We start from the raw sequence: 14,824 nt of genomic DNA on the forward strand, positions 1-14,824 counted from the left end.
AAAGATCATTAAGTACTGCAGTGCATCTCCTCCTCACGGACTGTACCAGATTTGCCAGTTCTTGCTGTGAGATGTTACCCCACTCTTCCACCAAGGCACCTGCTAGTTCCCGGACATTTCTGGGGGGAATGGCCCTAGCCCTCACCCTCCGATCCAACAGGTCCCAGACGTGCTCAATGGGATTGAGATCCGGGCTCTTCACTGGCCATGGCAGAACACTGACATTCCTGTCTTGCAGGAAATGGCGCACAGAACGAGCAGTACTCAGCTCTTCGCCGCCACCCACCAGCAGTCAGACCATACACCACCACCAGCAGTCAGACCATACACCACCACCAGCAGTCAGACCATACACCACCAGCAGTCAGACCATACACCACCAGCAGCAGTCAGACCATACACCACCACCAGCAGTCAGACCATACACCACCCACCAGCAGTCAGACCATACACCACCACCAGCAGTCAGACCATACACCACCACCAGCAGTCAGACCATACACCACCAGCAGCAGTCAGACCATACACCACCAGCAGCAGTCAGACCATAAACCACCAGCAGCAGTCAGACGATACACCACCAGCAGTCAGACCATACACCACCACCAGCAGTCAGACCATACACCACCACCAGCCGTCAGACCATACACCACCAGCAGCAGCAGTCAGACCATACACCAGCAGCAGTCAGACCATACACCAGCAGCAGTCAGACCATACACCACCACCAGCAGTCAGACCATACACCACCACCAGCAGTCAGACCATACACCACCAGTAGCAGTCAGACCATACACCACCAGCAGCCGTCAGACCATACACCACCAGCAGCAGTCAGACCATACACCACCAGCAGCAGTCAGACCATACACCACCAGCAGCAGTCAGACCATACACCACCAGCAGTCAGACCATACACCACCAGCAGTCAGACCATACACCACCATTAGTCAGACCATACACCACCAGCAGTCAGACCATACACCACCAGCAGTCAGACCATACACCACCAGCAGTCAGACCATACACCAGCAGCAGTCAGACCATACACCAGCAGCAGCAGTCAGACCATACACCACCAGCAGTCAGACCATACACCACCAGCAGTCAGACCATACACCAGCAGCAGCAGTCAGACCATACACCAGTAGCAGCAGTCAGACCATACACCAGCAGCAGCAGTCAGACCATACACCAGCAGCAGCAGTCAGACCATACACCAGCAGCAGCAGTCAGACCATACGCCACCAGCAGTCAGACCATACGCCACCAGCAGTCAGACCATACGCCACCAGCAGTCAGACCATACGCCACCAGCAGCAGTCAGACCATACGCCACCAGCAGCAGTCAGACCATACGCCACCAGCAGCAGTCAGACCATACGCCACCAGCAGTCAGACCATACGCCACCAGCAGTCAGACCATACACCACCAGCAGTCAGACCATACACCACGAGCAGCAGTCAGACCATACACCACGAGCAGCAGTCAGACCATACACCACCAGCCGTCAGACCATACACCACCAGCAGTCAGACCATACACCACCACCAGCAGTCAGACCATACACCACCACCAGCAGTCAGACCATACACCACCAGCAGTCAGACCATACACCACCAGCAGCAGTCAGACCATACACCACGAGCAGCAGTCAGACCATACACCACCACCAGCAGTCAGACCATACACCACCACCAGCAGTCAGACCATACACCACCACCAGCAGTCAGACCATACACCAGCAGCAGTCAGACCATACGCCACCAGCAGTCAGACCATACGCCACCAGCAGTCAGACCATACGCCACCACCAGCAGTCAGACCATACGCCACCACCAGCAGTCAGACCATACACCACCACCAGCAGTCAGACCATACACCACCACCAGCAGTCAGACCATACACCACCCAGCAGTCAGACCATACACCACCAGCAGTCAGACCATACACCACCAGCAGTCAGACCATACACCACCAGCAGTCAGACCATACACCACCAGCAGTCAGACCATACACCACCAGCAGTCAGACCATACACCACCAGCAGTCAGACCATACACCACCAGCAGTCAGACCATACACCACCAGCAGTCAGACCATACACCACCAGCAGTCAGACCATACACCACCAGCAGTCAGACCATACACCACCAGCAGTCAGACCATACACCACCAGCAGTCAGACCATACACCACCAGCAGTCAGACCATACACCACCAGCAGTCAGACCATACACCACCAGCAGTCAGACCATACACCACCAGCAGTCAGACCATACACCAGCAGCAGTCAGACCATACACCACCAGCAGTCAGACCATACACCAGCAGCAGTCAGACCATACACCAGCAGCAGCAGTCAGACCATACACCACCAGCAGCAGTCAGACCATACACCACCAGCAGTCAGACCATACGCCACCAGCAGCAGTCAGACCATACGCCACCAGCAGTCAGACCATACACCACCAGCAGCAGTCAGACCATACACCACCAGCAGTCAGACCATACACCACCACCAGCAGTCAGACCATACACCACCCAGCAGTCAGACCATACACCACCAGCAGTCAGACCATACACCAGCAGCAGCAGTCAGACCATACACCACCAGCAGCAGTCAGACCATACTCCAGCAGCAGTCAGACCATACGCCACCAGCAGTCAGACCATACGCCACCAGCAGCAGTCAGACCATACGCCACCAGCAGCAGTCAGACCATACGCCACCAGCAGTCAGACCATACACCACCACCAGCAGTCAGACCATACACCACCAGCAGCAGTCAGACCATACACCACCACCAGCAGTCAGACCATACACCACCCAGCAGTCAGACCATACACCACCAGCAGTCAGACCATACGCCACCAGCAGTCAGACCATACACCACCAGCAGTCAGACCATACACCACCAGCAGTCAGACCATACACCACCAGCAGTCAGACCATACACCACCAGCAGCAGTCAGACCATACACCACCAGCAGCAGTCAGACCATACACCACCAGCAGTCAGACCATACACCAGCAGCAGTCAGACCATACACCACCAGCAGCAGTCAGACCATACACCACCAGCAGCAGTCAGACCATACACCACCAGCAGTCAGACCATACACCAGCAGCAGTCAGACCATACACCACCAGCAGCAGTCAGACCATACACCACCAGCAGTCAGACCATACACCACCAGCAGTCAGACCATACACCACCAGCAGTCAGACCATACACCACCAGCAGTCAGACCATACACCACCAGCAGTCAGACCATACACCACCAGCAGTCAGACCATACACCACCAGCAGTCAGACCATACACCACCAGCAGCAGTCAGACCATACACCACCAGCAGCAGTCAGACCATACACCACCAGCAGTCAGACCATACACCACCAGCAGTCAGACCATACACCACCAGCAGCAGTCAGACCATACACCACCACCAGCAGTCAGACCATACACCACCACCAGTCAGACCATACACCACCACCAGTCAGACCATACACCACCACCAGTCAGACCATACACCACCACCAGTCAGACCATACACCACCAGCAGTCAGACCATACACCACCAGCAGTCAGACCATACACCACCAGCAGTCAGACCATACACCACCAGCAGTCAGACCATACACCACCAGCAGTCAGACCATACACCACCAGCAGTCAGACCATACACCACCAGCAGTCAGACCATACACCACCAGCAGTCAGACCATACACCACCAGCAGTCAGACCATACACCACCAGCAGTCAGACCATACACCAGCAGCAGCAGTCAGACCATACACCAGCAGCAGCAGTCAGACCATACACCAGCAGCAGCAGTCAGACCATACACCAGCAGCAGCAGTCAGACCATACACCAGCAGCAGCAGTCAGACCATACGCCACCAGCAGTCAGACCATACGCCACCAGCAGTCAGACCATACGCCACCAGCAGTCAGACCATACGCCACCACCAGCAGTCAGACCATACGCCACCACCAGCAGTCAGACCATACACCACCACCAGCAGTCAGACCATACACCACCAGCAGTCAGACCATACACCACCAGCAGTCAGACCATACACCACCAGCAGTCAGACCATACACCACGAGCAGCAGTCAGACCATACACCACGAGCAGCAGTCAGACCATACACCACCAGCCGTCAGACCATACACCACCACCAGCAGTCAGACCATACACCACCACCAGCAGTCAGACCATACACCACCAGCAGTCAGACCATACACCACCAGCAGCAGTCAGACCATACACCACGAGCAGCAGTCAGACCATACACCACGAGCAGCAGTCAGACCATACACCACGAGCAGCAGTCAGACCATACACCACCACCAGCAGTCAGACCATACACCACCACCAGCAGTCAGACCATACACCACCACCAGCAGTCAGACCATACACCACCATCAGCAGTCAGACCATACACCACCAGCAGCAGTCAGACCATACACCACCAGCAGCAGTCAGACCATACACCACCAGCAGCAGTCAGACCATACACCACCAGCAGCAGTCAGACCATACACCACCAGCAGCAGTCAGACCATACACCACCAGCAGTCAGACCATACACCACCAGCAGTCAGACCATACACCACCAGCAGTCAGACCATACACCACCAGCAGTCAGACCATACACCACCAGCAGTCAGACCATACACCACCAGCAGTCAGACCATACACCACCAGCAGTCAGACCATACACCACCAGCAGTCAGACCATACACCACCAGCAGTCAGACCATACACCACCAGCAGTCAGACCATACACCACCAGCAGTCAGACCATACACCACCAGCAGTCAGACCATACACCACCAGCAGCAGTCAGACCATACACCACCAGCAGTCAGACCATACACCACCAGCAGTCAGACCATACACCACCAGCAGCAGTCAGACCATACACCACCAGCAGTCAGACCATACACCACCAGCAGCAGTCAGACCATACACCACCACCAGCAGTCAGACCATACACCACCACCAGTCAGACCATACACCACCACCAGTCAGACCATACACCACCACCAGTCAGACCATACACCACCACCAGTCAGACCATACACCACCAGCAGTCAGACCATACACCACCAGCAGTCAGACCATACACCACCAGCAGTCAGACCATACACCACCAGCAGTCAGACCATACACCACCAGCAGTCAGACCATACACCACCAGCAGTCAGACCATACACCACCAGCAGTCAGACCATACACCACCAGCAGTCAGACCATACACCACCAGCAGTCAGACCATACACCACCAGCAGTCAGACCATACACCACCAGCAGCAGTCAGACCATACACCACCAGCAGCAGTCAGACCATACACCACCAGCAGTCAGACCATACACCACCAGCAGTCAGACCATACACCACCAGCAGTCAGACCATACACCACCAGCAGCAGTCAGACCATACACCACCAGCAGTCAGACCATACACCACCAGCAGCAGTCAGACCATACACCACCACCAGTCAGACCATACACCACCACCAGTCAGACCATACACCACCACCAGTCAGACCATACACCACCACCAGTCAGACCATACACCACCAGCAGTCAGACCATACACCACCAGCAGTCAGACCATACACCACCAGCAGTCAGACCATACACCACCAGCAGTCAGACCATACACCACCAGCAGTCAGACCATACACCACCAGCAGTCAGACCATACACCACCAGCAGTCAGACCATACACCACCAGCAGTCAGACCATACACCACCAGCAGCAGTCAGACCATACACCAGCAGCAGCAGTCAGACCATACACCAGCAGCAGCAGTCAGACCATACACCAGCAGCAGCAGTCAGACCATACACCAGCAGCAGCAGTCAGACCATACACCAGCAGCAGCAGTCAGACCATACGCCACCAGCAGTCAGACCATACGCCACCAGCAGTCAGACCATACGCCACCAGCAGTCAGACCATACGCCACCAGCAGCAGTCAGACCATACGCCACCAGCAGCAGTCAGACCATACGCCACCAGCAGCAGTCAGACCATACGCCACCAGCAGTCAGACCATACGCCACCAGCAGTCAGACCATACACCACCAGCAGTCAGACCATACACCACGAGCAGCAGTCAGACCATACACCACGAGCAGCAGTCAGACCATACACCACCAGCCGTCAGACCATACACCACCAGCAGTCAGACCATACACCACCACCAGCAGTCAGACCATACACCACCACCAGCAGTCAGACCATACACCACCAGCAGTCAGACCATACACCACCAGCAGCAGTCAGACCATACACCACGAGCAGCAGTCAGACCATACACCACCACCAGCAGTCAGACCATACACCACCACCAGCAGTCAGACCATACACCACCACCAGCAGTCAGACCATACACCACCACCAGCAGTCAGACCATACACCACCACCAGCAGTCAGACCATACACCACCACCAGCAGTCAGACCATACACCACCATCAGCAGTCAGACCATACACCACCAGCAGCAGTCAGACCATACACCACCAGCAGCAGTCAGACCATACACCACCAGCAGTCAGACCATACACCACCAGCAGTCAGACCATACACCACCAGCAGTCAGACCATACACCACCAGCAGTCAGACCATACACCACCAGCAGTCAGACCATACACCACCAGCAGTCAGACCATACACCACCAGCAGTCAGACCATACACCACCAGCAGTCAGACCATACACCACCAGCAGTCAGACCATACACCACCAGCAGTCAGACCATACACCACCAGCAGTCAGACCATACACCACCAGCAGTCAGACCATACACCACCAGCAGTCAGACCATACACCACCAGCAGTCAGACCATACACCACCAGCAGTCAGACCATACGCCAGCAGCAGTCAGACCATACGCCACCAGCAGTCAGACCATACGCCACCAGCAGTCAGACCATACGCCACCACCAGCAGTCAGACCATACGCCACCACCAGCAGTCAGACCATACGCCACCACCAGCAGTCAGACCATACACCACCCAGCAGTCAGACCATACACCACCCAGCAGTCAGACCATACACCACCAGCAGTCAGACCATACACCACCAGCAGTCAGACCATACACCACCAGCAGTCAGACCATACACCACCAGCAGTCAGACCATACACCACCAGCAGTCAGACCATACACCACCAGCAGTCAGACCATACACCACCAGCAGTCAGACCATACACCACCAGCAGTCAGACCATACACCACCAGCAGTCAGACCATACACCACCAGCAGTCAGACCATACACCACCAGCAGTCAGACCATACACCACCAGCAGTCAGACCATACACCACCAGCAGTCAGACCATACACCACCAGCAGTCAGACCATACACCACCAGCAGTCAGACCATACACCACCAGCAGTCAGACCATACACCACCAGCAGTCAGACCATACACCAGCAGCAGTCAGACCATACACCAGCAGCAGTCAGACCATACACCACCAGCAGTCAGACCATACACCAGCAGCAGTAGTCAGACCATACACCAGCAGCAGCAGTCAGACCATACACCACCAGCAGCAGTCAGACCATACACCACCAGCAGTCAGACCATACGCCACCAGCAGCAGTCAGACCATACGCCACCAGCAGTCAGACCATACACCACCAGCAGCAGTCAGACCATACACCACCAGCAGTCAGACCATACACCACCACCAGCAGTCAGACCATACACCACCCAGCAGTCAGACCATACACCACCAGCAGTCAGACCATACACCAGCAGCAGCAGTCAGACCATACACCACCAGCAGCAGTCAGACCATACACCAGCAGCAGTCAGACCATACGCCACCAGCAGTCAGACCATACGCCACCAGCAGCAGTCAGACCATACGCCACCAGCAGCAGTCAGACCATACGCCACCAGCAGCAGTCAGACCATACACCACCACCAGCAGTCAGACCATACACCACCAGCAGCAGTCAGACCATACACCACCACCAGCAGTCAGACCATACACCACCACCAGCAGTCAGACCATACACCACCCAGCAGTCAGACCATACACCACCAGCAGTCAGACCATACACCACCAGCAGTCAGACCATACACCACCAGCAGTCAGACCATACACCACCAGCAGTCAGACCATACACCACCAGCAGTCAGACCATACACCACCAGCAGCAGTCAGACCATACACCACCAGCAGTCAGACCATACACCACCAGCAGTCAGACCATACACCACCAGCAGTCAGACCATACACCACCAGCAGTCAGACCATACACCACCAGCAGTCAGACCATACACCACCAGCAGCAGTCAGACCATACACCACCAGCAGCAGTCAGACCATACACCACCAGCAGCAGTCAGACCATACACCACCAGCAGTCAGACCATACACCACCAGCAGTCAGACCATACACCACCAGCAGTCAGACCATACACCACCAGCAGTCAGACCATACACCACCAGCAGCAGTCAGACCATACACCACCAGCAGCAGTCAGACCATACACCACCAGCAGTCAGACCATACACCACCAGCAGTCAGACCATACACCACCAGCAGTCAGACCATACACCACCAGCCGTCAGACCATACACCACCAGCAGCAGTCAGACCATACACCACCAGCCGTCAGACCATACACCACCAGCAGCAGTCAGACCATACACCACCAGCCGTCAGACCATACACCACCAGCCGTCAGACCATACACCACCACCAGCCGTCAGACCATACACCACCAGCAGTCAGACCATACACCACCAGCAGCAGTCAGACCATACACCACCAGCAGTCAGACCATACACCACCAGCCGTCAGACCATACACCACCACCAGCAGTCAGACCATACACCACCACCAGCAGTCAGACCATACACCACCAGCAGTCAGACCATACACCACCAGCAGCAGTCAGACCATACACCACCAGCAGTCAGACCATACACCACCAGCAGTCAGACCATACACCACCAGCAGCAGTCAGACCATACACCACCCAGCAGTCAGACCATACACCACCAGCAGTCAGACCATACACCACCAGCAGTCAGACCATACACCACCAGCAGTCAGACCATACACCACCAGCAGTCAGACCATACACCACCAGCAGTCAGACCATACACCACCAGCAGCAGTCAGACCATACACCACCAGCAGTCAGACCATACACCACCAGCAGTCAGACCATACACCACCAGCAGTCAGACCATACACCACCAGCAGTCAGACCATACACCACCAGCAGTCAGACCATACACCACCAGCAGCAGTCAGACCATACACCACCAGCAGCAGTCAGACCATACACCACCAGCAGTCAGACCATACACCACCAGCAGCAGTCAGACCATACACCACCAGCAGCAGTCAGACCATACACCACCAGCAGTCAGACCATACACCACCAGCAGTCAGACCATACACCACCAGCAGTCAGACCATACACCACCAGCAGTCAGACCATACACCACCAGCAGTCAGACCATACACCACCAGCAGTCAGACCATACACCACCAGCAGTCAGACCATACACCACCAGCAGTCAGACCATACACCACCAGCAGTCAGACCATACACCACCAGCAGCAGTCAGACCATACACCACCAGCAGTCAGACCATACACCACCAGCAGTCAGACCATACACCACCAGCAGTCAGACCATACACCACCAGCCGTCAGACCATACACCACCAGCAGCAGTCAGACCATACACCACCAGCCGTCAGACCATACACCACCAGCAGCAGTCAGACCATACACCACCAGCCGTCAGACCATACACCACCAGCCGTCAGACCATACACCACCACCAGCCGTCAGACCATACACCACCAGCAGTCAGACCATACACCACCAGCAGCAGTCAGACCATACACCACCAGCAGTCAGACCATACACCACCAGCCGTCAGACCATACACCACCACCAGCAGTCAGACCATACACCACCAGCAGTCAGACCATACACCACCAGCAGCAGTCAGACCATACACCACCAGCAGTCAGACCATACACCACCAGCAGTCAGACCATACACCACCAGCAGTCAGACCATACACCACCAGCAGTCAGACCATACACCACCAGCAGCAGTCAGACCATACACCACCAGCAGTCAGACCATACACCACCAGCAGTCAGACCATACACCACCAGCAGTCAGACCATACACCACCAGCAGTCAGACCATACACCACCACCACCAGCAGTCAGACCATACACCACCACCACCAGCAGTCAGACCATACACCACCAGCAGCAGTCAGACCATACACCACCAGCAGCAGTCAGACCATACACCACCAGCAGCAGTCAGACCATACACCACCAGCAGTCAGACCATACACCACCAGCAGTCAGACCATACACCACCAGCAGTCAGACCATACACCACCAGCAGTCAGACCATACACCACCAGCAGTCAGACCATACACCACCAGCAGTCAGACCATACACCACCAGCAGTCAGACCATACACCACCAGCAGTCAGACCATACACCACCAGCAGTCAGACCATACACCACCAGCAGTCAGACCATACACCACCAGAGAGAAAGAGATAGGAAGAGACAGAGAGAGAGTCACGTTGAGGTTCCCCTGTAGATCCAGAGTCACGTTGAGGTTCCCCTGTAGATCCAGAGTCACGTTGAGGTTCCCCTGTAGATCCAGAGTCACGTTGAGGTTCCCCTGTAGATCCAGAGTCACGTTGAGGTTCCCCTGCAGATCCAGAGTCACGTTGAGGTTCCCCTGCAGATCTGGTGTCACGTTGAGGTTCCCCTGCAGATCCAGAGTCACGTTGAGGTTCCCCTGCAGATCCGGTGTCACGTTGAGGTTCCCCTGCAGATCCAGAGTCACGTTGAGGTTCCCCTGCAGATCCGGTGTCACGTTGAGGTTCCCCTGCAGATCCAGAGTCACGTTGAGGTTCCCCTGCAGATCCAGAGTCACGTTGAGGTTCCCCTGCAGATCCAGTCACGTTGAGGTTCCCCTGCAGATCCAGTCACGTTGAGGTTCCCCTGCAGATCCAGAGTCACGTTGAGGTTCCCCTGCAGATCCAGAGTCACGTTGAGGTTCCCCTGCAGATCCAGAGTCACGTTGAGGTCCCCCTGCAGATCCAGAGTCACGTTGAGGTTCCCCTGCAGATCCAGAGTCACGTTGAGGTTCCACTGCAGATCCAGAGTCACGTTGAGGTTCCCCTGCAGATCCAGAGTCACGTTGAGGTTCCCCTGCAGATCCAGAGTCACGTTGAGGTCCCACTGCAGATCCAGAGTCACGTTGAGGTTCCCCTGCAGATCCAGAGTCACGTTGAGGTTCCCCTGCAGATCCAGAGTCACGTTGAGGTTCCCCTGCAGATCCAGAGTCACGTTGAGGTCCCCCTGCAGATCCAGAGTCACGTTGAGGTTCCCCTGCAGATCCAGAGTCACGTTGAGGTTCCCCTGCAGATCCAGAGTCACGTTGAGGTTCCCCTGCAGATCCAGAGTCACGTTGAGGTCCCCCTGCAGATCCAGAGTCACGTTGAGGTCCCCCTGCAGATCCAGAGTCACGTTGAGGTTCCCCTGCAGATCCAGAGTCACGTTGAGGTTCCCCTGCAGATCCAGAGTCACGTTGAGGTTCCCCTGCAGATCCAGAGTCACGTTGAGGTTCCCCTGCAGATCCAGAGTCACGTTGAGGTTCCCCTGCAGATCCAGTCACGTTGAGGTTCCCCTGCAGATCCAGAGTCACGTTGAGGTTCCCCTGCAGATCCAGAGTCACGTTGAGGTTCCCCTGCAGATCCAGTCACGTTGAGGTTCCCCTGCAGATCCAGAGTCACGTTGAGGTTCCCCTGCAGATCCAGTCACGTTGAGGTTCCCCTGCAGATCCAGAGTCACGTTGAGGTTCCCCTGCAGATCCAGAGTCACGTTGAGGTTCCCCTGCAGATCCAGTCACGTTGAGGTCCCCCTGCAGATCCAGAGTCACGTTGAGGTTCCCCTGCAGATCCAGAGTCACGTTGAGGTTCCCCTGCAGATCCAGAGTCACGTTGAGGTTCCCCTGCAGATCCAGAGTCACGTTGAGGTTCCACTGCAGATCCAGAGTCACGTTGAGGTTCCCCTGCAGATCCAGAGTCACGTTGAGGTTCCCCTGCAGATCTGGTGTCACGTTGAGGTTCCCCTGCAGATCCGGAGTCACGTTGAGGTTCCCCTGCAGATCCAGAGTCACGTTGAGGTTCCACTGCAGATCCAGAGTCACGTTGAGGTTCCCCTGCAGATCCAGAGTCACGTTGAGGTTCCCCTGCAGATCCGGAGTCACGTTGAGGTTCCCCTGCAGATCCAGAGTCACGTTGAGGTTCCCCTGCAGATCCAGAGTCACGTTGAGGTTCCCCTGCAGATCTGGTGTCACGTTGAGGTTCCCCTGCAGATCCGGAGTCACGTTGAGGTTCCCCTGCAGATCCAGAGTCACGTTGAGGTTCCCCTGCAGATCTGGTGTCACGTTGAGGTTCCCCTGTAGATCTGGTGTCACGTTAAGGTTCCCCTGCAGACCCAGAGTCACGTTGAGGTTCCCCTGCAGACCCAGAGTCACGTTGAGGTTCCCCTGCCCATTGGAACCTTGTTTTCAGTGATGATGTCTTTAAATCAATATGTGTTCCAACTCCAAGTGTCAATATACTAACGACTACTTAAGAGCCCAAATGAAAGTTGTTTTATAATAAATATTTACAACAATACTCGTATAAGGTCCATTTTTTACCTACACTGAACAAACATACAAACGCAACAAATAAAGTTTTGATCTCATGTTCCATGAGCTGAAATAAAAAATCCCAGAAATGTTCCATACGCACAAAAAAAGTGTATTTCTCTAAATTTGGTGCACAGTTTTGTTTACATCCCTGTTTGTGAGCATTTCTCCTTTGACAAGATAATCCATCCACCTGACAGGTGTGGCATATGGAGTATTTCTGTCTGTAATAAAGGCATTTTTGGGGGAAAAACTCATTATGGATTGGCTGGGCCTGACTCCCCAGTGGGTGGGCCTGACTCCCCAGTGGGTGGGCCTGACTCCCCAGTGGGTGGGCCTGACTCCCCAGTGGGTGGGCCTGACTCCCCAGTGGGTGGTCCTGGCTCCCCAGTGGGTGGGCCTGGCTGCCAAATGGGTGGGCCTATGCCCCCCAAGGCCCACCCATGGCTTCACCCCTGCCCAGTTACATGAAATCCAAAGATTAGGGCCTTCATTTCAATTGACCATATTCCTTATATGAACTGTAACTCAGTAAAATATTTGAAATTGTTACGTTCATATTTTTGTTCTGTGTACATTGGGGGTAGAGTAGAATCACTGGTTATGATGAAGACTACTAGAATCACTGGTTATGATGAAGACTACTAGAATCACTGGTTATGATGATGAAGACTACGAGATTCACTGATTATGATGAAGACTACTAGAATCACTGGTTATGATGAAGACTATGATGATGATTATGATGAAGACCGTGCTTCTACACCTGCATTCTAGCTGTTTGGGGTTTTAGGCTGGGTTTCTGTACAGCACTTCGAGATATTATCTGATGTACGAAGGGCTATATAAAATAAAATTGATTGATTGAATTGATTGACTACTAGAATCACTGGTTATGACGATGAAGACTACGAGATTCACTGGTTATGACGATGAAGACTACGAGAATCACTGGTTATGATGAAGACTACTAGAATCACTGGTTATGATGAAGACTACTAGAATCACTGGTTATGATGAAGACTACTAGAATCACTGGTTATGATGAAGACTACTAGAATCACTGGTTATGATGAAGACTACTAGAATCACCGGTTATGATGAAGACTACTAGAATCACCGGTTATGATGAAGACTACTAGAATCACTGGTTATGATGAAGACTACTAGAATCACTGGTTATGATGATGAAGACTACGAGATTCACTGGTTATGATGATGAAGACTACGAGATTCACTGGTTATGATGATGAAGACTACGAGATTCACTGGTTATAATGAAGACTACTAGAATCACCGGTTATGATGAAGACTACTAGAATCACTGGTTATGATGAAGACTACTAGAATCACCGGTTATGATGAAGACTACTAGAATCACTGGTTATGATGATGAAGACTACGAGATTCACTGGTTATGATGATGAAGACTACGAGATTCACTGGTTATGATGATGAAGACTACGAGATTCACTGGTTATGATGATGAAGACTACGAGATTCACCGGTTATGATGAAGACTACTAGAATCACCGGTTATGACGATGAAGACGAGTACAGCGTCTCAGAGACTGGTGGAAAGGTATGGATGGCAGTTTTGGGGTCACAATTCGGTTTTGGTATAGGAGGAAAATAAAACAGTTTGTCTACGGCAGTTAACTTCCGTTTATTAAATAAAATCCACGTTGGTAACTTCTGATTCCATATCTGTCATATAGAGATATCGCCAGAGAGCACCATCAGGAGTCTTCTGAAAGGAAAACACCACGACCCATCAACACTAGAAGTGCACTGTGTGTGTAATCAATATGGAAACGTGGCTCAGACATGGAAAAGGCCTATTGCCTTAATAAGACAAAAATATGCGCACTTGTGTGGCTCAAAGGGGGTGTGTCTATGCCACTGTAATTCTCCTTTCCCTGTCCGGGGTAATGTAATGGGCTGTTTAGTACCTCTCTGTAGCCCTGGACGTCCATCCATCTGGAGGAAGCCCAACACAGGGTGGATTGGCCAATTCATTGTCAACTTCAGCTTGCTTATATACAGTAAATCGGTAGCCTGTATGCTGAAATGGGT

This window comes from Salvelinus fontinalis, chromosome 14 (genome assembly GCF_029448725.1).
Source record: "Salvelinus fontinalis isolate EN_2023a chromosome 14, ASM2944872v1, whole genome shotgun sequence".
NCBI lineage: Eukaryota > Metazoa > Chordata > Actinopteri > Salmoniformes > Salmonidae > Salvelinus > Salvelinus fontinalis.